The sequence below is a fragment of the Triticum aestivum genome, chromosome 7D, assembly GCF_018294505.1.
Source record: "Triticum aestivum cultivar Chinese Spring chromosome 7D, IWGSC CS RefSeq v2.1, whole genome shotgun sequence".
Taxonomy (NCBI): Eukaryota; Viridiplantae; Streptophyta; class Magnoliopsida; order Poales; family Poaceae; genus Triticum; species Triticum aestivum.
In genome coordinates, this window is record NC_057814.1 from 603,560,810 (window position 1) to 603,585,770 (window position 24,961).

The window sequence follows — 24,961 nt, forward strand, 5'->3', positions numbered from 1 at the left end:
AGCAGTGGTGGAAGGAAGAAAAGTGCGTATAATCCATGGACTCAACATTAGTCGTAAATAACTCATATACTTATCGCAAAAATCTACAAGTTATCAGAGCAAAGTATTACGCGCATGCTCCTAGGGGGATAGATTGGTAGGAAAAGACCATCGCTCGTCCCCGACCACCACTCATAAGGAAGACAATCAATAAATAAATCATGCTCCGATTTCATCACATAACGGTTCACCATACGTGCATGCTACGGGAATCATAAATTTTAACACAAGTATTTCTCAAATTCATAAGTACTCAACTAGCATGACTCTAATATCACCATCTTTATATCTCAAAACAATTATTAAGCATCAAACTTTTCTTAGTATTCAACACACTCATAAGAAGTTTTTTACTAATCTTGTATACCTAGAATATTAGGATTATTTAAGCAAATTACCATGCTATTTAAGACTCTCAAAATAACCTAAGTGAAGCATGAGAGATCAATAGTTTCTATAAAACAAAAGTTATAAGTGAAGTACTAGAGCAAAACTATATAGCTCAAAAGATATAAGTGAAGCACATAGAGTATTCTAATAATTTCCGAATCATGTGTGTCTCTCTCAAAAGGTGTGTACAGCAAGGATGATTGTGGTAAACTAAAAAGCAAAGACTCAAATCATACAAGACGCTCCAAGCAAAACACATATCATGTGGTGAATAAAAATATAGCTCCAAGTAAAGTTACCGATGGAAGTAGACGAAAGAGGGGATGCCTTCCGGGGCATCCACAAGCTTTGGCTTTTTGGTGTCCTTATATTATCTTGGGGGTTCCATGGGAATCCCCAAGCTTAGGCTATTTCCATTCCTTGTTCCATAATCCATCAAATCTTTCACCGAAGACTTGAAAACTTCACAACACAAAACTTAACAGAAAATCTCGTGAGCTCCGTTAGCGAAAGAAAACAAAAAGACCACTTCAAGGTACTGTAATGAACTCATTATTTATTTATATTGGTGTTAAACCTACTTTATTACAACTTCTCTATGGTTTATAAACTATTTTACTAGCTATAGATTCATCAAAATAAGCAAACAACACACGAAAAACAGTATCTGTCAAAAACAGAACAGTCTGTAGTAATCTGTAACTAACGCAAACTTCTGGAACTCCAAAAAATCAGCAAAAATAGGAAGACCTAGAAAATTTGTTTATTGATCAGCAGCAATTGGAATCAATATTTTATCACGTTCTGGTGATTTTTAACAATTATTTTCGTGAACAGAAAGTTTCTGGAATTTTCTGCAAGATCAAATAACTATCATCCAAGAAGATCCTATAGGTTTAACTTGGCACAAACACTAATTAAAACATAAAAACACATCTAACAAGAGGCTAGATTAAAGATTTATTCCTAAACAGAAGCAAAAAGCAAAAAACTAAAAATAAAATTGGGTTGCCTCCCAACAAGCGCTATCGTTTAACGCCCCTAGCTAGGCATAAAAGCCAGGATAAATCTAGGTAGTGCCATAGTAATAGGATAGATCATTAAAACTCATTTCATATTCTCTACGTTCAGCAGCAAGTTTCCTTTGAGGCAAGCAAAAGTAATCAAAAGGGCTAAATTTAATGGGACAAAACTCCCCAAGATCAATTTTAGGAGGTATAGGTTCCTCCTTCGGTCCTTCGTATTGCACAACCAATTCATCATTATAAGCATTCTTTTGACAGAACTTTGTGAGCCTATACTCGAGAGAATATCCTAACTCATTATTTCGAATAGCCAAATCATCATTAAGTTCAGAAATTTTATCAACTAGAACATTGGTAGGGTCCTTTTTCCTAAGGTTTTCATTGAAAGCAACATAGTCTAGAGATTGAAAACGCATTATTTCTTCTTGATCAAAGAGGATAGCTTCTATGGGAGGACGGCCAGCGTCCACCGTATAATGCGCAAAGATTTCCTTGGCCTCTTTTATTATAAATCTGAACTCATGAGCCAAAAATATAGTAGCGGCACGCTTAACAGAAGAGTGCTCTATATTAGAAAATTCTAGGAAAATCCTTTGTATGCAAGGGTGCAAGTGCATAAATTGCCTTTCAAGTTCAACTATAAGCATGGCAATAGCATCCGCAAGACTACTAGTTCTATGAAGAATGGAACTGCCCATAGAAGGCAAAGCACCGGCACAAGTAAAGAAATCTTGAATAACCCCTTTTCCAATAATATTACCACTACCAATTCAATTTTTTTGTATGCAAGGTAGGGGGTTCTTCAGCAGGAGCGTCAGAATTTTCCATGATATTATTATTGTCCATATCGACAATAATTTCCCCAATTTCAGACATAACGGAAGAAAAGAGCGAGGGGCAAAAAGGAAAGAAGAAGGCGAATAAAACGGCAAGGGTGAAGTGGGGGAGAGGAAAACGAGAGGCAAATGGCAAATAATGTAATGCGGGAGATAAGGGTTTGTGATGGGTACTTGGTATGTTGACTTTTGCGTAGACCTCCCCGGCAACGGCGCCAGAAATCCTTCTTGCTACCTCTTGAGCACTGCGTTGGTTTTCCCTTGAAGAGGAAAGGGTGATGCAACAAAGTAGCGTAAGTATTTCCCTCAGTTTTTCAGAACCAAGGTATCAATCCAGTAGGAGGATACGCGCGAGTCCCTCGCACCTACACAAACAAATAAATCCTCGCAACCAACGCAATAAGGGGTTGTCAATCCCTACACGGTCACTTACGAGAGTGAGATCTGATAGACATGATAGGATAATATTTTTGGTATTTTTTATGATAAAGATGCAAAGTAAAATAGAAGGCAATAAAAATAACTAAGTGTTGGAAGATTAATATGATGGAAAATAGACCCGGGGGCCATAGGTTTCACTAGTGGCTTCTCTCAAGAGCATAAGTATTTTACTGTGGGTGAACAAATTACTGTTGAGCAATTGACAGAATTGAGCATAGTTATGAGATTATCTAGGTATGATCATGTATATAGGCATCACGTCCGAGACAAGTAGACCGACTCCTGCCTGCATCTACTACTATTACTCCACACATCGACCGCTATCCAGCATGCATCTAGAGTATTAAGTTCATAAGAACAGAGTAACGCTTTAAGCAAGATGACATGATGTAGAGGGATAAACTCATGCAATATGATATAAACCACATCTTGTTATCCTCGATGGCAACAATACAATACGTGCCTTGCAGCCCCTACTGTCACTGGGAAAGGACACCGCAAGATTGAACCCAAAGCTAAGCACTTCTCCCATTGCAAGAAAGATCAATCTAGTAGGCCAAACCAAACTGATAATTCGAAGAGACTTGCAAAGATAACCAATCATACATAAAAGAATTCAGAAGATTCAAATATTGTTCATAGATAAACTTGATCATAAACCCACAATTCATCGGTCTCAACAAACACACTGTAAAAGAAGATTACATCAAATAGATCTCCACAAGAGAGGGGGAGAACATTGTACTGAGATCCAAAAAGAGAGAAGAAGCCATCTAGCTAATAACTAAGAACCCGAAGGTCTGAGGTAAACTACTCACACATCATCGGAGAGGCTATGGTGTTGATGTAGAAGCCCTCCATGATCGATGCCCCCTCCGGTGGAGCTCCGGAACAGGCCCCAAGATGGGATCTCATGGGTACAGAAGGTTGCGGCGGTGGAATTAGGTTTTTGGCTCCATATCTGATCATTTGGGGGTACGTGGTATATATAGGAGGAAGGAGTACGTCAGTGGAGCAACGTGCGGCCCACGAGGGTGGAGCGCGTGCCCCGGGGGGGTAGGCGCGCCCCCTACCTCGTGGCTTCCTGGAAGCTTCCTTGACGTAGGGTCCAAGTCTCCCGGATCATGTTCGTTCCGAAAATCACATTCCCGAAGGTTTCATTCCGTTTGGACTCCGTTTGATATTCTTTTTCTGCGAAACTCTGAAATAGACAAAAAAACAGCAATTCTGGGCTGGGCCTCCGGTTAATAGGTTAGTCCCAAAAATAATATAAAAGTGTATAATAAATCCCAATAATGTCCCAAACAGAAGATAATATAGTATGGAGCAATCAAAAATTATTGATACGTTGGAGACGTATCAAGCATCCCCAAGCTTAATTCCTGCTCGTCCTCGAGTAGGTAAATGATAAAAACAGAATTTTTGATGTGGAGTGCTATTTGGTATAATTTCAATGTAATTCTTCTTAATTGTGGTATGAATATTGAGATCCAAAAGATTCAAGAGAAAAGTTTATTATTGACATAAAAAAATAAAAATACTTCAAGCATACTAACTAAGCAATCATGTCTTCTCAAAATAACATGACCAAAAAAGTTATCCCTACAAAATCATATAGTCTGGCTATGCTCTATCTTCACCACACAAAGTATTTAAATCATGCACAACCCCGATGACAAGTGAAGCAATTGCTTCATACTTTTGGTGTTCTCAAACTTTTTCAATCTTCACGCAATACATGAGCGTGAGCCATGGACATAGCACTATATGTGGAATAGAACGGTGGTTGTGGAGAAGACAAAAAGGAGAAGATAGTCTCACATCAACTAGGCGTATCAACGGGCTATGGAGATGCCCATTAATAGATATCGATGTGAGTGAGTAGGGATTGCCATGCAACGGATGCACTAGAGCTATAAGTATATGGAAGCTCAACAAAAGAAACTAAGTGGGTGTGCATCCAACTCGCTTGCTCACGAAGACCTAGGGCATTTTGAGGAAGCCCATCATTGGAATATACAAGCCAAGTTATATAATGAAAAATTCCCACTAGTATATGAAGGTGACAAAATGAGAGACTCTCTATCATGAAGATCATGGTGCTACTTTGAAGCACAAGTGTGGTAAAAGGATAGTAACATTGTCCCTTCTCTCTTTTTCTCTCATTTTTTTATTTGGGCCCCTTTTTTCTTATTTTTTATGGCCTTTTTCTTTTTTTATTTAGTCCGGAGTCTCATCCCGACTTATGGGGGAAACATAGTCTCCATCATCCTTTCCTCGCTTGGGACAATGCTCTAAAAAATGATGACCATCACACTTTTATTTACTTACAACTCATGAATTACAACTCAATACTTAGAACAAAATATGACTCTATGTGAATGCCTCCCGTGGTGTACCGGGATATGCAATGAATCAAGAGTGACATGTATGAAAGAATTATGAACGGTGGCTTTGCCACAAATACGATGTCAACTACATGATCATGCAAAGCAATATGACAATGATGGAGCGTGTCATAGTAAACGAAACAGTGGTAAGTTGCATGGCAATATATCTCGGAATGGCTATGGAAAGGCCATGATAGGTAGGTATGGTGGCTGTTTTGAGGAAGGTATATGGTGGGTGTATGGTACCGGCGAAACGTGCGCGGTATTAGAGAGGCTAGCAATGGTGGAAGGAAGAAAAGTGCGTATAATCCATGGACTCAACATTAGTCATAAAGAACTCATATACTTATTGCAAAAATCTACAAGTTATCAAAGCAAAGTATTACGCGCATACTCCTAGGGGGATAGATTGGTAGGAAAATACCATCGCTCGTCCCCGACCGCCACTCATAAGGAAGACAATCAATAAATAAATCATGCTCTGACTTCATCACATAACGGTTCACCATACGTGCATGCTACGGGAATCACAAACTTTAACACAAGTATTTCTCAAATTCATAACTACTCAACTAGCATGACTCTAATATCACCATCTTTATATCTCAAAACAATTATCAAGCATCAAAAGGAATCAACTGAAATTATCAAAGTATTTTATGTTCAAAACATTATAAGCAAAAATAAAATAAAATTAATAAGTAGAAACAAAATAAAATAAATAAGTAGAAACAAAATAAACTTTAATAAATAAGTAGAAACGAAATAAAATAAAACAAAATAAAATAGCATTAGTAAGTATTTTGTTGTAAGTAGAAACAAAATAAAATAAATAAAGCAACAAAGAAAACAAAAAAAGTGCCACCTACTGGGCCACCACGGCCTGAATACGACTAGAAACCCAACCATGGGCCAGGATTCAGGCCCACAACAGGCCCAGTAGGCCCATAGGCACAAAGTGACAGGTTAGGCCCGAAAGCCTGCTGTTGAGAGGAGCTCGAGAAGGTGGGCGCAACAGCGCTTATAAACCACTCTCGAGCTCTCTCAGCTAGCGAGGTGGGACTAAACCTTTGGCCGCGATGCGGGCAGCACAAGGCCTTTGGTCCCGGTTGGTGGCACCAACCGGGACTAAAGGGGGGCATTGGTCCCGGTGACACCAACCGGGACTAAAGGGGGGGCATTGGTACCGGTTCGTGGCACCAACCGGGACCAATGCCCCCCCTTTAGTCCCGGTTTGTGCCACCAACCGGGACCAAAGGCCTTCGCTTCCCGCCCTTTGGGCTGCTGAAAAGAGACCTTTGGTCCCGGTTGGTGGCACGAACCGGGACCAAAGAGGCGCATTCGTCCCGGTTGGTGCCACGAACCGGGACCAATGCGCTGTGTATATAAGCAGGACTTGTAAATTTTTCAGTTTCATCGACCATTTGCTGCCTGACGACGCCGAACTCATCGACGCTGCCAGGCTGCCCGTGCTCGCCGTCGCCGTCGCCTTCGCCGCCCGCTCCTCGTCGCCGTCGCCTTCGCCGCCCGCTCCTCGTCGCCGTCGCCTTCACCGACCGCTCCTCGTCGCCATCGCCCTGTGCCCTTGCCCTGCCCTGACGCGCCGCCCCCGGCCCGTGCACCCTGCCCCGACGCGCCGCCCCGGCCGCGCCCGTGCCCCTGCCCCGACGCCGCCCCACGCCCTGGCCTGCCCTGACCACACGCCGCCGCCACGTTCGGTCTGGCCGCCAGCCTTCCTCTCTGTTTTTTCATATATATGATGTTTTTTTCCAGATTATATGTATATGTGTGATTATATGCATGTGTGTATATATGATTATATGTCCTTTTTTTCCAGATTTTTTGTTCATATATATGATGATTTGTTTTTTGCATTTTTATAAAAATGTATATATGTATGTATGTTCTCTGTGTATATATGTTCATATATGCAGAAGTTAGATTTTTAGAAAAGTTTTATCTATGTATGCAAAAGTTAGAAGAAGAAAAAGTTTTATATATGCAAAAGTTACATTTTTAGAGAAGTTTTATATATGCAGAAGTTACATTTTTAGAAAATAAGAAGAGGAAGAATTAAGAAGGAGAAGAAGAGGAGAAGAAGAATAGGAGAAATAAATAAGAAGAGAAAAAAAGAAGAAAAAAAAGAGGAGAAGAAAACAAAAAATAGAATTATTCTATTTTTCCTCTTTTTTTTCTTCTTTTTTTCCTTCGATCTTCTCTCTATTCCTTTCTTCTTCTCCTCTTTTTTCTTCTTCGATCTTTTTCCTCTTCTTACAAGAGGAGTGGGGTGGGTCGATATACCCCCTCCCCGATAGCTTCGACATGAGGGGGGGGGGTCGCCGAGGGTTCGAGGGGCGAGGGTCGGGAACTAGGGTAGAGGTTCGAGGGTCGAGGGTTCGAGGGTCGTCGAGGGGCCTAGGGTTCGAGGGTCGAGGGTTCAAGGGTCGAGGGTCGAGGATCGCCAAGGGGTAACCGGGGCATGATGGTACGAAGTTGTGCAAAGTTGTTCTGGAACGGAGTCTCGGATAGGATAATTATCCTATCTGGGACTCCGTTCCAAAATAACTTTAGAGAGCTTCGTACCATCATGCGCCTGTTACTTTCGCCTAATGATGAAGACATGGTTTTGTTGAATCCTTTGACACTAGACAAACGTTACATGAGGGGGTCGAGGGTCGGGAAATAGGGTACGTAGAGGGTCGTGGATCACCGAGCGGTCGAGGGTTGAGGGTCTGGTGATGACCCACAAGTATAGGGGATCTATCGTAGTCCTTTCGATAAGTAAGAGTGTCGAACCCAACGAGGAGTAGAAGGAAATGACAAGTGGTTTTCAGTAAGGTATTCTCTGCAAGCACTGAAATTATCGGTAACAGATAGTTTTGTGATAAGGTAATTTGTAACGGGTAACGAGTAATGAAAATAAATAAGGTGCAGCAAGATGGCCCAATCCTTTTTGTAGCAAAGGACAAGCCTGAACAAACTTATATAGAGAAAAGCGCTCCCGAGGACACATGGGAATTATCATCAAGCTAGTTTTCATCACGCTCATATGATTTGCATTCGTTACTTTGATAATTTGGTATGTGGGTGGACCGGTGCTTGGGTACTGCCCTTTCTTGGACAAGCATCCCACTTATGATTAACCCCTATTGCAAGCATCCGCAACTACAAAAGAAGTATTAAGGTAAACCTAACCATAGCATGAAACATATGGATCCAAATCAGCCCCTTACGAAGCAACTCATAAACTAGGGTTTAAGATTCTGTCACTCTAGCAACCCATCATCTACTTATTACTTCCCAATGCCTTCCTCTAGGCCCAAACAATGGTGAAGTGTCATGTAGTCGACGTTCACATAACACCACTAGAGGAGAGACAACATACATCTCATCAAAATATCGAACGAATACCAAATTCACATGATTACTTATAGCAAGACTTCTCCCATGTCCTCAGGAACAAACGTAACTACTCACAAATCATATTCATGTTCATAATCAGATGTATATTAATATGCATAAAGGATCTGAACATATGATCTTCCACCAAATAAACCAACTAGCATCAACTACAAGGAGTAATCAATACTACTAGCAACCCACAGGTACCAATCTGAGGTTTTGGGACAAAGATTGGATACAAGAGATGAACTAGGGTTTGAGATGAGATGGTGCTGGTGAAGATGTTGATGGAGATTGACCCCCTCCAGATGAGAGGATCGTTGGTGATGACGATGGCGATGATTTCCCCCTCCCGGAGGGATGTTTCCCTAGCAGAACAGCTCCGTCGGAGCCCTAGATTGGTTCCACCAAGGTTCCGCCTCGTGGCGGCGGTGTTTCGTCCCGAAAGCTTGCTTATGATTTTTTCCAGGGTAAAAGATTTCATATAGCAGAAGATGGGCATCGGAGGCCTGCCAGGGGGCCCACAAGGCAGGGGGCGCGCCCCCCTCCCTCGTGGATGGTGGGTGGCCCCCCTCTGGTTGATTCTTTCGCCAATATTTTTTATTAATTCCAAAAACTGCCTCCGTGAAGTTTCAGGACTTTTGGAGCTTTGCAGAATAGGTCTCTAATATTTGCTCCTCTTCCATCCCAGAATTCCAGCTGCCGGCATTCTCCCTCTTCATGTAAACCTTGTAAAATAAGAGAGAATAGGCATAAGTATTGTGACATAATGTGTAATAACAGCCCATAATGCAATAAATATCGATATAAAAGCATGATGCAAAATGGACGTATCAACTCCCCCAAGCTTAGACCTCGCTTGTCCTCAAGCGGAAGCCGATAACGAAAAATATGTCCACATGTTTAGAGATAGAGGTGTCGATAAAATAAAATACGGACATGAGGGCATCATGATCATTCTTATAACAGCAACATATATATATATATTGTCATATGATTTTTTATGCTAAAGTAACAATCTATTCACAATGTAAAGTATGAATCAGAAACTTCAGTGAGAACCAACAAACTATAATCTCGGTCATTGAAGCAATTGCAATTTATCATAACATCGGAAAGAGTCATTATAAGAACTTTTCAGCAAGTCCACATACTCAACTATCATTTAGTCTTTCATAATTGCTAACACTCACGCAATACTTATGGGTATGGAGTTTTAATCGGACACAGAGAAAGATAGGGGCTTATAGTGTTGCCTCCCAACCTTTTACCTCAAGGGTAATGTCAACAATAATAGTTCATGCTAACTTACATCCAATTGGATATATATATCGGGATCTTTCCAACACAATGTGCTTGCCAAAGGATAAAATGTAAAAAGGAAAGGTGAAGATCACCATGACTCTTGTATAAGGTATAAGACAAGAATAAAAGATAGGCCCTTCGCAGAGGGAAGCAGAGGTTGTCATGTGCTTTTATGGTTGGATGCACAAAATCTTAATGCAAAAGAACGTCACTTTATATTGCCACTTGTGATATAGACCTTTATTATGCAGTCCGTCGCTTTTATTGCTTCCATATCACAAGATCGTACAAAGCTTATTTTCTCCACACTAATAAATCATACATATTTAGAGAGCAATTTTTATTGCATACAACAATGACAACTTACTTGAAGGATCTTACTCAATCCATAGGTAGGTATGGTGGACTCTCATGGCAAAACCGGGTTTAAGGATATTTGGAAGCACAAGTAGTATCTCTACTTGGTGCAAAGAATTTGGCTAGCATGAGGGGAAAGGCAAGCTCAACATGTTGGATGATCCATGACAATATACTTTATTTCGGATATAAGAAAACATAACCCATTACGTTGTCTTCCTTGTCCAACATCAACTTTTAGCATGTCATATCTTAATGAGTGCTCACAATCATAAAAGATGTCCAAGATAGTGTATTTATATGTGAAAACCTATCTTTCTTTATTACTTCCTATTAATTGCAACGATGACCAAAACTATGTTTGTCAACTCTCAACAACTTTTATTCATCATACTCTTTATATGTGAAGTCATTACTCTCCATAAGATCAATATGATCTCTTTACTTCTTTTTATTCTTTTATTCCCTCAAGATCATAGCAAGATAATCAAGCCCTTGACTAAACACTAATCTTTATTATATATAGCTCACGGACTCGATTACATAGAAGGCTCATAAAGCAAAACTCAAAACTAAATCATACTAAAATTTTATCCTACTAGATCAAGATATTACCAAAAGGATCGAACTAAGAAAAAACGGTAAAGATAGGAGTGTGATGGTGATACGATACCGGGGCACCTCCCCCAAGCTTCGCAGTTGCCAAGGGGAGTACCCATACCCATGTGATAATGTCCCCTTCTTCGGAGGTGAAGAGGATGGTGATGATGAAGATAACTGTGCCTTTAGCTTTTTCATATTGTAACTGAGAAGAGCAATTTCCTCCAAATCATCGACCTCAGATTCTAGCTTCAAAATCTTGTCACATAAATCCCCTTTGCTTTTGTGCCGAAAACGAGAAGGAATAGATCAGTTGTTAGATAGTTTAGCCCTCTTAGGGAGACTAGACTTCTTGAACTTCACGTGCATATCCCCAGGTTGAGGTAGAGGAACATCCTCCTCCTCTGAACTTGAATCATTGATCCTCCTCGAATAAGCATCCTCCTCATCATCCGTAGTTCGACCACAAGGAGATAGATCCCCATAGATCTTTGGGTCAGCAATGAGATGTGAGACATAGCTCTCTCCGTCGGAGTCCTGAGATGATATCTTGCTCTAAATCTGCAACAGAAACAGCTCGAAACAAAAACTGAGGATATTTGCGTGGTACGGTGGTCAAAAACTTCGGGAGATTATATAATGAATTTTTACCGACCAAAAGATGTATCGTGCAAGGAAACGGAGTCCGGATGGCACACAAGGTGCCCACGAGGCAGGGGGCGGGCCCTCCACCCTCGTGGACGCCTCGTGTCCTTCCCGGACTACTTCTTATTCTCCTATTTTTTTAAATATTCCAAAACGGAGGAAAATTGCCATTAGAACTGTTTTGGAGTCGGTTTACTTACCGTACCACATACCTATTCCTTTACGGAGTCTGAAACGTTCTGGAAAGTGTCCCTTATGTATTCCTCTGGGATTACGGTTTCAATAACATTGGTTTCAGCATTTATTGGATTACCTGAGATATAATGTTTGATTCTTTGACCGTTCACCACCTTCGGATTTGTGCCTTCGAAGTTGTTGATTTTTATGGCACCGGAACGATAGACCTCCTCGATAACGTAAGGACCTTCCCATTTAGAGAGAAGTTTTCCTGCAAAAAATCTTAAACGAGAGTTGAATAGCAACACATAATCACCTACATTAAACTCACGCTTTTGTATCCTTTTGTCATGCCATCTTTTAACTTTTTCTTTAAACAGTTTGGCATTCTCATAGGCCTGGGTTCTCCATTCATCAAGTGAGCTAATGTCAAATAACCTCTTCTCACCGGCAAGTTTGAAATCATAATTGAGCTCTTTAATGGCCCAATATGCCTTATGTTCTAGTTTGAGAGGTAAGTGACATGCTTTTCCATAAACCATTTTATACGGAGACATACCCATAGGATTTTTATATGCAGTTCTATAGGCCCATAATGCATCATCAAGTTTCTTGGACCAATTCTTTCTAGATCTATTAACAGTCTTTTGCAAAATTATTTTAAGCTCTCTATTACTAAGTTCTACTTGACCACTAGACTCCGGGTGGTATGGAGATGCAATTCTATGATTAACATCATACTTAGCAAGCATTTTACGAAAGGAACCATGATAAAATGTGAACCACCATCAGTCATTAAATATCTAGGGACTCCAAACCTCGGAAAAATAACTTCTTTAAGCATCTTAATAGAGGTGTTATGATCAGCACTACTAGTTGGAATAGCTTCTACCCACTTAGTAACGTAATCAACAGCAACTAAAATATGTGTATACCCATTAGAGGAAGGAAACAGTCCCATATAATCAAAGCCCCAAACATCAAATGGTTCAATAACAAGTGAATAATTCATAGGCATTTCTTGACGTCTACTAATATTACCAATTCTTTGACATTCATCACAAGACAAGACAAACTTACGGGCATCTTTGAAGAGAGTAGGCCAATAAAAACCGGATTGCAATACCTTATGTGCAGTTCTATCTCCAGCGTGGTGTCCTCCATAAGCCTCGGAGTGACACTTGCGTAGGATCTGTTCCTGTTCATGCTCAGGTACACAACGTCTAATAACACCATCTACTCCTTCTTTATAAAGGTGTGGGTCATCCCAGAAGTAATGTCTTAAATCATAGAAAAACTTTTTCTTTTGCTGGTATGTGAAACTAGGTGGTATAAATTTAGCAACAATGTAATTAGCATAATCAGCATACCATGGAGCAGTACGAGAAGCATTTATGACAGCTAATTGTTCATCAGGAAAGCTATCATCAATAGGTAGTGGGTCATCAAGAACATTCTCTAACCTAGACAAGTTGTCTGCAACGGGGTTCTCAGCTCCCTTTCTATCAATAATATGCAAATCAAATTCTTGTAGCAAGAGAACCCATCTAATAAGTCTAGGTTTAGCATCTTTCTTTTCCATAAGATATTTAATAGCAGCATGATCAGTGTGAACAGTTACTTTAGAATCAACAATATAAGGTCTGAACTTATCACAAGCAAATACAACTGCTAAAAATTCTTTTTCAGTAGTAGCATAATTTCTCTGGGCACTGTCTAGAGTTTTACTAGCATATTGGATAACATTTAATTTCTTATCAACTCTTTGTCCTAGAACAGCACCTACAGCATAATCACTAGCATCACACATAATTTCAAAGGGTAAATTCCAATCAGGTGGCTGAACAATAGGTGCAGAAATCAAGGCTTTCTTAAGTATTTCAAATGCTTCTACACAATCATCATCAAAGACAAAAGGAATATCTTTTTGTAAGAGATTAGTCAGAGGCCTGAGAATTTTAGAGAAGTCCTTAATGAACCTCCTATAAAAACCGGCATGACCAAGGAAACTTCTTATACCTTTAATGTCCTTGGGACACGGCATCTTTTCAATAGCATCAACTTTAGCTTTATCAACTTCAATACCTCTTTCAGAAATTTTATGCCCCAAGACAATACCTTCATTAACCATAAAGTGGCACTTCTCCCAATTCAAGACAAGATTAGTTTCTTCACATCTCTGCAAAACTCGATCAAGGTTGCTCAAGCAATCATCAAAAGAAGTTCCATATACGGAGAAATCATCCATGAAAACCTCAACAATCTTTTCACAAAAATCAGAGAATATAGCCATCATGCATCTTTGAAAGGTAGCAGGTGCATTACATAAACCAAAAGGCATACGTCTATAAGCAAAGGTACCGAAAGGGCAAGTAAAAGTGGTCTTTTCTTGATCCTCTTTTGACACAGGTATTTGAGAGAAACCGGAATAACCATCTAGAAAGCAAAAATGTGTATGTTTGGATAATCTTTCTAGCATTTGATCAATAAAAGGTAAAGGGTAATGATCCTTTTTAGTAGCTTTATTTAATTTACAGAAATCAATTACCATTCTATAACGTGTAATAATTCTTTGTAGGATCAATTCATCTTTATCATTAGGAACAACAGTAATACCTCCCTTCTTAGGGACACAATGGACAGGACTTACCCACTGACTATCAGCAACGGGATAAATTATACCTGCCTCCAGAAGCTTTAGTATTTCTTTTCTTACCACTTCTTTCATCTTAGGATTTAACCGTCGTTGGTGATCAACAACCGGTTTAGCGTCTTTCTCCAATTTTATTTTGTGCTGGCATAAAGTGGGACTAATGCCCTTAAGATCATCAAGAGTATATCCAATAGCAGCATGGTGCTTCTTCAGAGTTTTCAATAATTTCTTTTCTTCATGCTCTGAAAGGTTAGCACTAATAATAACATGATATATCTTTTTCTCATCAAGATAAGCGTATTTGAGAGTATCATGTAATGGTTTAAGCTCAAACACGGGATCACCCTTGGGTGGAGGAGGATCCCCTAGGATTTCAACAGGCAAGTTGTGTTTCAAGATAGGTCCTTGTTTAAAGAATACTTCATCTATTTCCCTTCTTCCATTCATAAACATATCATTTTCATGGTCGAGCAAATATTGTTCTAAAGGATCATTAGGAGGCACGGCAATAGAGGCAAGACCAATAATTTCATCTTTACTAGGGAATTCTTTATCATGGGGTTGCCTACGAAATTTAGCAAAATTAAACTCATGAGACATATCCCCCAAACCAATAGTAACAACATCCTTTTGCAATCTATCCTAGAATTAACAGTATTCAAGAAGGGTCTACCAAATATGATGGGACAATAGTTATCTTGTGGGGAATCAAGAACAAGAAAATCAGCAGGATATTTAACTTTCCCACACAAGACTTCAACATCTCTAACAATCCCAACTGGTGAAATAGTGTCTCTATTGGCAAGCTTAATTGTAACATCAATTTCCTCCAACTCAGCAGGTGCAATATCATGCATAATTTCTTTGTATAAGGAATGAGGTATCGCACTTGCACTAGCACCCATATCAAATAAGCCATGATAACAATGATCTCCTATTTTAACAGAAATAACAGGCATGCCTACAACAGGTCTATGTTTATTCTTAGTATCTGGTCTAGCAATCCTAGCAGCTTCATCACAGAAGTAAATGACATGCCCATCAATATTATCAGCCAAGAGATCTTTAACCATAGCAATACTAGGTTCAACTTTAATTTGCTCAAGGGGTGTAGGTGTTCTAGTATTACTCTTACGAACCACAGTTGAAGCTTTAGCATGATCCTTTATTCTAACAGGGAAAGGTGGTTTCTCAATATAAGCAGTATTAACAACAGGATCATTATAAGTGATAGTCTTTTCTTCAACTTTAATAGGTGCAACTACCTTACTTCAATCGGAGGATTATATTTAAACCACTTCTCCTTAGGGAGATCAACATGAGTAGCAAATGATTCACAGAAAGAAGCTACTATCTCAGAGTCAAGTCCATATTTAGTGCTAAATTCACGGAAAACATCAGTATCCATAAAAGATTTAACACAATCAAACTTAGGTGTTATACCTGACTCCTTACCTTCATCGAGGTCCCAATCTTCAGAGTTGTGTTTAATTCTTTCCAATAAATCCTATTTGAATTCAATAGTCTTCATCATAAAAGATCCAGTACAAGAAGTATTGAGCATGGAGCGATTATTGAGAGAAAGCCGAGCATAAATTTTTTGAATAATAATTTCTCTTGAGAGCTCATGATTGGGGCATGAATATAACATTGACTTAAGCCTCCCCCAAGCTTGAGCGATGCTTTCTCCTTTGCGAGGCCAAAAATTATATATATAATTACAATCATGATGAACAAGATGCATAGGATTTCCATTTTCAATCGGTTGTAGTTCCATGATCTCATATCATCACATAGCCTAAACCATGTCAATGCCTTTCCCTTCAAAGATAAAGGGAAGACCTTCTTCTTGATAACATCCTCGGGCGTACCTGCAAGCTTAAATAATCCACAAACTTCATCCACATAGACTAGGTGCAAATCGGGATGTAATGTTCCATCACCTGTGAAAGGATTAGCTAGCAGTTTCTCTATCATACCCGAAGGAATTTGAAAGTAAACATTTTCAATAGGTTCAGTAGGTTGAGGAGCAACTCTTTGCTCTACTGGTCGGGGTGAAGATACCCCGAACAAGCCCCTCAAAGGATTATGTTCCATAGTAACAAGTGACAGTAAATTTCAGCACACTATATAAAATTTTCCTTACCAAATTCCACCTACCAAAGGCGCTTCACTCCCCGGCAACGGCGCCAGAAAATAGTCTTGACGACCCACAAGTATAGGGGATCTATCATAGTCCTTTCGATAAGTAAGAGTGTCGAACCCAACAAGGAGCAGAAGGAAATGACAAGCGGTTTTGAGTAAGGTATTCTCTGCAAGCGCTGAAATTATCAGTAACAGATAGTTTTGTGATAAGGTAATTTCTAACGGGTAACGAGTAATGAAAATAAATAAGGTGGAGCAAGATGGCCCAATCCTTTTTGTAGCGAAGGACAAGCCTGGACAAACTCTTATATAGAGAAAAGCGCTCCCGAGGACACATGGGAATTATCGTCAAGCTAGTTTTCATCACGCTCATATGATTCGCGTTCGTTACTTTGATAATTTGGTATGTGGGTGAACCGGTGCTTGGGTACTGCCCTTTCTTGGACAAGCATCCCACTTATGATTAACCCCTATTGCAAGCATCCGCAACTACAAAAGAAGTATTAAGGTAAACCTAACCATAGCATGAAACATATGGATCCAAATCAGCCCCTTACGAAGCAACTCATAAACTAGGGTTTAAGCTTCTGTCACTCTAGCAACCCATCATCTACTTATTACTTCCCAATGCCTTCCTCTAGGCCCAAACAATGGTGAAGGGTCATGTAGTCGACGTTCACATAACACCACTAGAGGAGAGACAACATACATCTCATCAAAATATCGAACGAATACAAAATTCACATGACTACTTATAGCAAGACTTCTCCCATGTCCTCAGGAACAAACGTAACTACTCACAAATCATATTCATGTTCATAATCAGAGGTATATTAATATGCATAAATGATCTGAACATATGATCTTCCACCAAATAAACCAACTAGCATCAACTACAAGGAGTAATCAACACTACTAGCAACCCACAGGTACCAATCTGAGGTTTTGGGACAAAGATTGGATACAAGAGATGAACTAGGGTTTGAGATGAGATGGTGCTGGTGAAGATGTTGATGGAGATTGACCCCCTCCCGATGAGAGGATCGTTGGTGATGATTTCCCCCTCCCGGAGGGATGTTTCCCCGGCAGAACAGCTCCGCCGGAGCCCTAGATTGGTTCCGCCAAGGTTCCGCCTCGTGGCAGCGGCGTTTCATCCCGAAAGCTTGCTTATGATTTTTTCCAGGGTATCGGAGGCCTGCCAGGGGGCCCACGAGGCAGGGGGCGCGCCCCCACCCTCGTGGATGGTGGGTGGCCCCCCTCTGGTTGATTCTTTTGCCAATATTTTTTATTAATTCCAAAAACTGCCTCCGTGAAGTTTTAGGACTTTTGGAGCTGTGCAGAATAGGTCTCTAATATTTGCTCCTTTTCCAGCCCAGAATTCCAGCTCCCGGCATTCTCCCTCTTCATGTAAACCTTGTAAAATAAGAGAGAATAGGCATAAGTATTGTGACATAATGTGTAATAACAGCCCATAATGCAATAAATATCGATATAAAAGCATGATGCAAAATGGACGTATCATCTGGCAATGTGCACAAGTTGATCCAAACCCTAGAAGCGCTGCCGAGGCCTCCCAAATTTACCAAGTTAAAAGAGCGTTGTCGTCGAGGCCACCCCGAACCCTTGGTTGCCGAGGCCACCCCAAACCCTAGAGAAGCGTCGAGGCCACTAATATGATTCCTTGTTGTGATTAGGTAGCTAGGTCTACGTTTGCCACTAATATATCCACCCGCTGTCATGTTTGTATAATAATTGCCATGTTGTAATATATGTAGAAACAATGGAGCACGGACGAGACAGAGGCAGCAGAAGAGGTGTTGGGGGACATAATCTTAGCCGGAGGTGATGTCTTGTCATATCTTAATGACAATTATGGTCTGGAAGGACAGGGTGAAGAAGCAGGCTACGGTGATCGAACAATGGAGGAGGAAAGACATGATTATGATGGCTCCGGTGACTGAATGCCGGCGCAAGAAGGAGACCGTGATGACGGCTCTGGTGACCGAACAGAGTCCGGCGAGGTATATATATTAATTAAGCCTGTGCTGACTAGCTAATTGATGCATTCATTGTTTTGGTATGTACACATGTTAACTCTCATCTTTCTTCTTTTTTCTAGCCCTCCGGATCGAGCACAACTTCGGTAAAGAAACGAGGCCCGAAGAAAAAATTGCGCTCGGATGAAAGGTTCATGATCACAACAATCGCGCGCGATGGCCAACCGATTGAACCCATCCGGACCAAGGAAGTATTTTCTGATCAGTGCGGGGTTCTTGTTAGGGACAAGATCCCGATCAGCATCCACCAATGGTTAAAGCCTAAGAAGGAAGACCCTGAGGTGTCTTATGTCAACGATATGCAGAAAGATGATCTTTGGAACGCGCTGAAGGCAAATTTCACCCTACCGCCAGAGGAGGATCCGGAGAAGCCAGTTATAGAGCAATTGATCAAGTCTCATGCTCTTAAGAAGATGGCAGATCTATTCAGGAGTTGGAAGAATGAGCTGAAAACATCGTTTGTCGACCAAGAAAAGACACGAGAATTCACCGGCCGGTAGGAGAAGTTAAGAGATCACTGGGACGCATATGTGGCCCACAAGACATCGGACAAGAGTAAGAAGATGTCAGCGAGAAACAAGATAAATGCTGCGAAGAAGGAGTTTCACCATCGCACGGGGTCAGGTGGCTACCTCAAAGCCTGACCGTTGTGGGCCAAGGCTGAGAATGACCTGCTTGATAAAGGGGTCGAACCAGAGACATTGAACTGGCCAGACCATTGCCGGACTTGGTTCTTCGGGGTTGGCGGAACCTTGGACCCTGTATCAGGAATGTGCATTTGGACGAAGGACCAACTTGACATACCCGTCAAGAAGCTTCAGCAATATATCGATGCAGCGCACCAAGGGAAGTTCATTCTAGACAGAGAGAACGACGAGCTCAGAATGGCCCTCGGGAATCCTGAGCACCCTGGACGGACACGAGGCACTCTAGGCTCCGTTCTGTGGAAGGCTGGGTTTCCGGACGCAGGCGGTTACAAATGCCAGGAGAGGAGGAAGAAAGTGGAGCAGACCCAACTGCAGGCGCTGCACGCAAGGGTACAAGGGCTAGAGGAACGAGAAGCAGTTCGCAGCAAGCAACCTGCCGAAGCTACCCCGCCATCTCAGCGGAGAAGCAGTGTGGCTTCCACCTAGCTGCTTTAGCTGGAGCCTGTCTTCACGGCTCCTGCTAGCTACCCCGTGGATGCTATCATGGAGTCTCAACATTGCCACCTTATGACGCAATGGCAGAACTTCAAAGTCAAGGCGGCTGTCGGCTCTGTTCGACCTCCTGAACCTGACGCAACTTTTCACTACCGTCCAATTCTAGAAGGATATGCTAGGGTGACGGTGGACGAAATAACGGAGGGATTTGAGGACCTCGAGCTTGACCACCCTACCGGTGAAGGGGAGACTCGGCTGGGTTCTGCTCTGAAGACTCCATGCCTATGGCGGAAGGAGCTCATCAATCTTCCGAACTGGACGCCTCCGCCTCCTCCGGCGAGCCAGGGCACTCTGCCTCCTCCTCCGGCGAGTGATCAGGGCACTCAGCCTCCTTCTCCGGCGCGTGGCAGCACTCCGCCTCCTTCTCCGCTTGCGCCGGCGCGCCCGAGCAGCCAACCTCCTCCTTCTCCGCCTCGTCAGCAAGGGCAAAAGAGACCCGCCGCCGCTCCGGCTGCTCCGGCACGTCGTAGTCCTTCTCCCCCGCCTCGTAAGCAAGGAAAGAAGACAGCCGCAGCCGCTCCATCTGCTCCGGCGTCTAGCAGTACAGCCAGAGGCGGGAGGCAATACAGATTCGGTCCATGTCTCAAGCCTCTAGAGAAGTTACCATACGAGAGGACCGTGGAGGAAAACAAGAAGATCATGGAAAAAGAAGTCAGGGACTTCTTTGAAGCGGTGAAAGCAAAGAAACATCCACCTCCGGAGGAGAAGATAGATCCGGTGAAAGCGAAGCGCACTATCGATGCCCTGAAGCAACCACCACTTTCTCCACCGCAATCCAACTATGATCGCATTATTGAAAGGTCATATATCAAAGCGGAGCAGTCGGGAAGTACTATCAGTGATCAAATGTTAGCAGAACGATGAGCTGGGAAAAAAATTGCCCAGCTCGGCGAACAAGCGAACCAATCGTGGCCCCCCGCTCAAGGTGTCTAGCGATATCGTCGCTAATCATCCGAAGATTTTGCCAAATACCAATCATGGAGATTACCTACCCGACGAAGTACATTATGATTTCTTGGAGGTGGACGAACACAAATACCATTACGGGAAGCCTCTCGTCAAAGATGAAAGATCTCTAACAACGATGATGCGAAGATTCCACGATTGGTACATGAAAACCTGCAGAGAGTCTGGGGGGAAGGATACTTTGACGCTGAGAGTTAAAGAGGAGCACGACCTCGTTGGAATTGGTCTGTTGTCTATTCCATTTGAGGAGTTCTTCCAGTTTTTCAATCAAAAGGCCCTCGATAAATTAACGGTCACTTGCTACTATCTGTAAGTACTACTTCTGTCATTAAGTCTATGTATATAGGTCAGCTCTTTCATTGCATGCATATATAATTATCCTCACTATATTATGCAGATTGAAGATCGCCGAATTGAAGAAAATACAAATCGGTGATATTGGGTTCATTAACGCAAATCTCATAGATGCATATACGGTTGAATTTCATGCCAAAGATACAGAGGCAAACTTGCTACGATCGTTGGTATTAAATCAAAACAAAGCTATAATACTCTTTCCTTACAACTTCAAGTGAGTGTTACTGTATTGTGCATATTCATTTTCCCTTATTAGTCGAGGTTATAGTATTGTAATTGATGAGTTATGCATGAGTGCGCAGGTTCCACGATATTCTCCTAGAGATTAAGCTTGAGCAGGGACTAGTAACCGTCTTAGACTCGAGACGAAAAGATCCCCAGGATTATGCGGACATGACTGAAATGCTCGAGAAGTAAGTGAAATCGATCATTATCGCACCATATTGGCAACTTTGTTCATTTCCTGATATCAAGTAATTGTTTTCTTTGTCTGGCAGGGTTTGGAAAAAAATCACCTCAAAAGCTCCGGGACTGCCGAGGAAGCTGCAATTTACACACCCGAAAGTAATAAGTACTACTAGCTAGTTCCGCGCATCTCCTAGTGATTCATGCGCTAGTTTCATCAATATCATTTGGCATGCTTGCTTATTAGTTTGATTGACCTCTATTTCTTGTAAAGTAGTTGTGGCAGGAAGCCGGGAATAATTACTGTGGATACTACGTTTGCGAGTCCATCCGCCACACGACCTGTGAGCGGAGCTACTCTAACAAACAATATGAAGTGCGTAAGCAATAATATTCACAATTTTATTTTATTACCATCATTTGTGTTGAGTTTCATTCATTCATATATATGTATTGACCCCCTTCTTCAAATTAGATGTTTCGGATGCGGGATGAACTCATAGCACCAGATCACATGCGAGCAATTCAAGAGGAATTGGCAGCATTCTTTCTTGACCACGTGATCAATAAAGACAGAGAATACCATGTGGACCCTGAGTTCATATATAATTAGGGATTATATTGTAAGGGATCTTATATTGTATATATGTAGCCAGTAGCGTCGGATAGATATACGAAAACTTTTTGTTCGACCAATCTCTCGGAGAAGGAGAGGTCGATAGCACTTCTCTCTGTATGCATATGTTCATGATGATCTTCTGTTTCCTTCATTTGCTTACTAGCTAGCGTGTCGAGTCCTCTCTATACGTATAGTACGTAGCGTCGACCAAGCACGGAGATAAGAGAGGACACTTCTCTCTATTAATTAGCTAGCTAACACAATATATGAAACACCTAAATTAATCCCCAAAACCTCCTAACCCCCCCTTAAAAAAACAAAAACCCCAGCCCCTGAAATGCTGACGCATGGACGCCTTTTGGTCCCGGTTGGTGCCACCAACGGGACCAAAGTCCCCCCCTGCCTGGGCTCGCCGCAGCATCCACATGAAGGCCCATCTGTCCCGGTTGGTGTAAGAACTGGGACTGAAGGTGTAGGGCTTTAGTACCGACCCCTTAGTCCCGGTTCCCCAACCGGGACAAATGGGCCTTACAAACCGGAACAAATGGCCCTTTTTCTACTAGTGTGAACTAAACTAAAAAGAACTTTGATCACAGTTGTGACAATACAATAAGAAAAACTACAAATAGCTGAGCAACATAGATCAGGTCATCTGGCTTGTCACGCAGAGTACATTGTAGTAATTCAGATGCAATTAACAACAAGGAGATCTAATGAGTATAGACAACATGATGTACCAATCTTTCGACAGATTAACAACGGTCACAAGTTTTTTACCGATACATTCATGCAATATTTTGTCTAAACAAAGGGATTGCACAGATCCCAGCAAGTCATGCAGTAGACCTTCTTATGAAGTAGAATCTACATGATTTGATTTTTCAAGAGACAACTCTTAGAGAGATAAAACAAAATAAAACGTTCTAAGGTCAAGCAAGCAATGAGATATTATTGACTATCCGGTAGCAAAAACAGCAGCAAGGACAAGTGCGAGTTGGCACTCATCTGATGATCTAATGAAGCTCCTAGGGCTCTATTTGTTTAGAAAAGTAGCTGAGGGTGAAGGTCCACCCATGATGATAATGGAGAATGTATCCTGATTTTGTCTAATATCCCTGAGAGAAGTCAATTGTTACATCTATTTTAATAGTGGTAAAATTTGATGCCTGGAATGCACTATAATGTCTATTTGAGGTAAGAGCACATATGGTTTACCAATTTCAGGTAAGAACATTATCTACGTGGAGAAGGTAAACTGCAACTCTAATAGTGATAAGTGATAACCTATGCAATAATAGTACTTGTTTCGGCAAAACTAGCAGGGTGACCTATACATTGCGTGGCTAGATTTCTTTTACTATTATGTATATTTTTCACTTATTTAATATATAAAGTCTGATTTATCCATAGACATTAGGTGCACTTCTAGTGGGGAGCTTAAATATTTGCAAATAGTGGACCCAAGGCAATGTAGTCTTTAACTTGCAAGCCAAACCATATCTCCGAACACTTTCTAGTGGTAATTAAATATTGACATTATTGGCTTACATGCACATCTTATGATATTTTCCTCCGCTGGCCTTCTTCCTAGATTTTGTATCGAATGCTTCCACACATGCTTTTACCAATTATGTAAGTTACTTACCCATATAGGACAATATAACTATATTTTTGTGAGAAAACCTTTTAATCTATTCATTAAATATCATGACAATACAAAGAAGACCAGAAGCGAAAACATTATTTCAGTCAACCTCATCGTAGCTTGTCTATATTTAGCTTCTATGTATTGTTAAACATGGTTAATACAAGTTATTGTACTTAAACAAATTCTTGCTTCAAACCTCCATTATTATACCAACAACAACATTTTCCTTTTTTCATATGATTAATTAGCTCACTTTTTTCATATAATGTGTTGGCACTGGTATGGGTTTCTTCACAGCCAATATCATCCATAATATCAAAAGTCAATCAAAACTATCATATCAGTTTAGGTTGAGTTATATACGTTTTCTAGAATTTAACTAGAATAGAACTAATTACCTAGTTACAATTAGGTTTTATTCCTCCTCATATTATGTTTTCTTGTCTCACTCGCTTCTTCTTAAAAGAGCATATGAATTTACAATTAGTTTTTATTCTCCCCCTTAAAAAATATTAGTTGTTATTCTTTGCAGTCTCTTTTGTCGCTCTCATGTCATCAGCTTCGCTGTATATATATGGCATATTCATGTTCATACAGGGCATATTCCATGTGCGGGAACCGAACGGAGTATCAACCACTATTCAAGGCGGTGTGGACGCGGTTGGAGCGGGTGGCCAGGGAGGTCTTCGCCCATCATGGGTGGCAGCATAATCTCCGGATTGGCGCACTAACCCCTTCGACAAAGGCATACTGTCGGTCCTATATGATCCTACTATTGCTGATATGTCACTTTTTTTTATCTTCTTTCAGTTTGTTTTTGTTTCGCTGTGTACATCTTAGTTATACAGAGGCCGAGCGATGCTCATCATGTTTTGTATTTGCTTGATGCTACATTTTGAGTCAATAAAAATGCCCTTTATCGAAAAAACATCTGCGGGAACGACTATCCATGGAATAGCGTCCATTGCCTCACTTGTTTTTTTTTCCTCTTTTTATTTACTGCTGCCCCGTGTACTTTATTCTTTTCTTCTCCAATCAGGTGGAGGGTGACAAATTGGACTGATCAATAGGTACTGGCTGTTCGATCCAGGTGTGTTACTGGCTGATTGGCATGTGTAGCGTCGCCACCTTATGTTGATTGATTTTCTCATACTACTGATATAAACGGAAACTGAGTATGTCCGTACAACCCACGTGATGATGGTATGTGTCCTTCTTCCATACACCATTCTGATTTACACTTCAATCGCCTAGACATCTACGTGACAAAGTTTTTTTTTGACGGGAAAGCTTACTTTATTA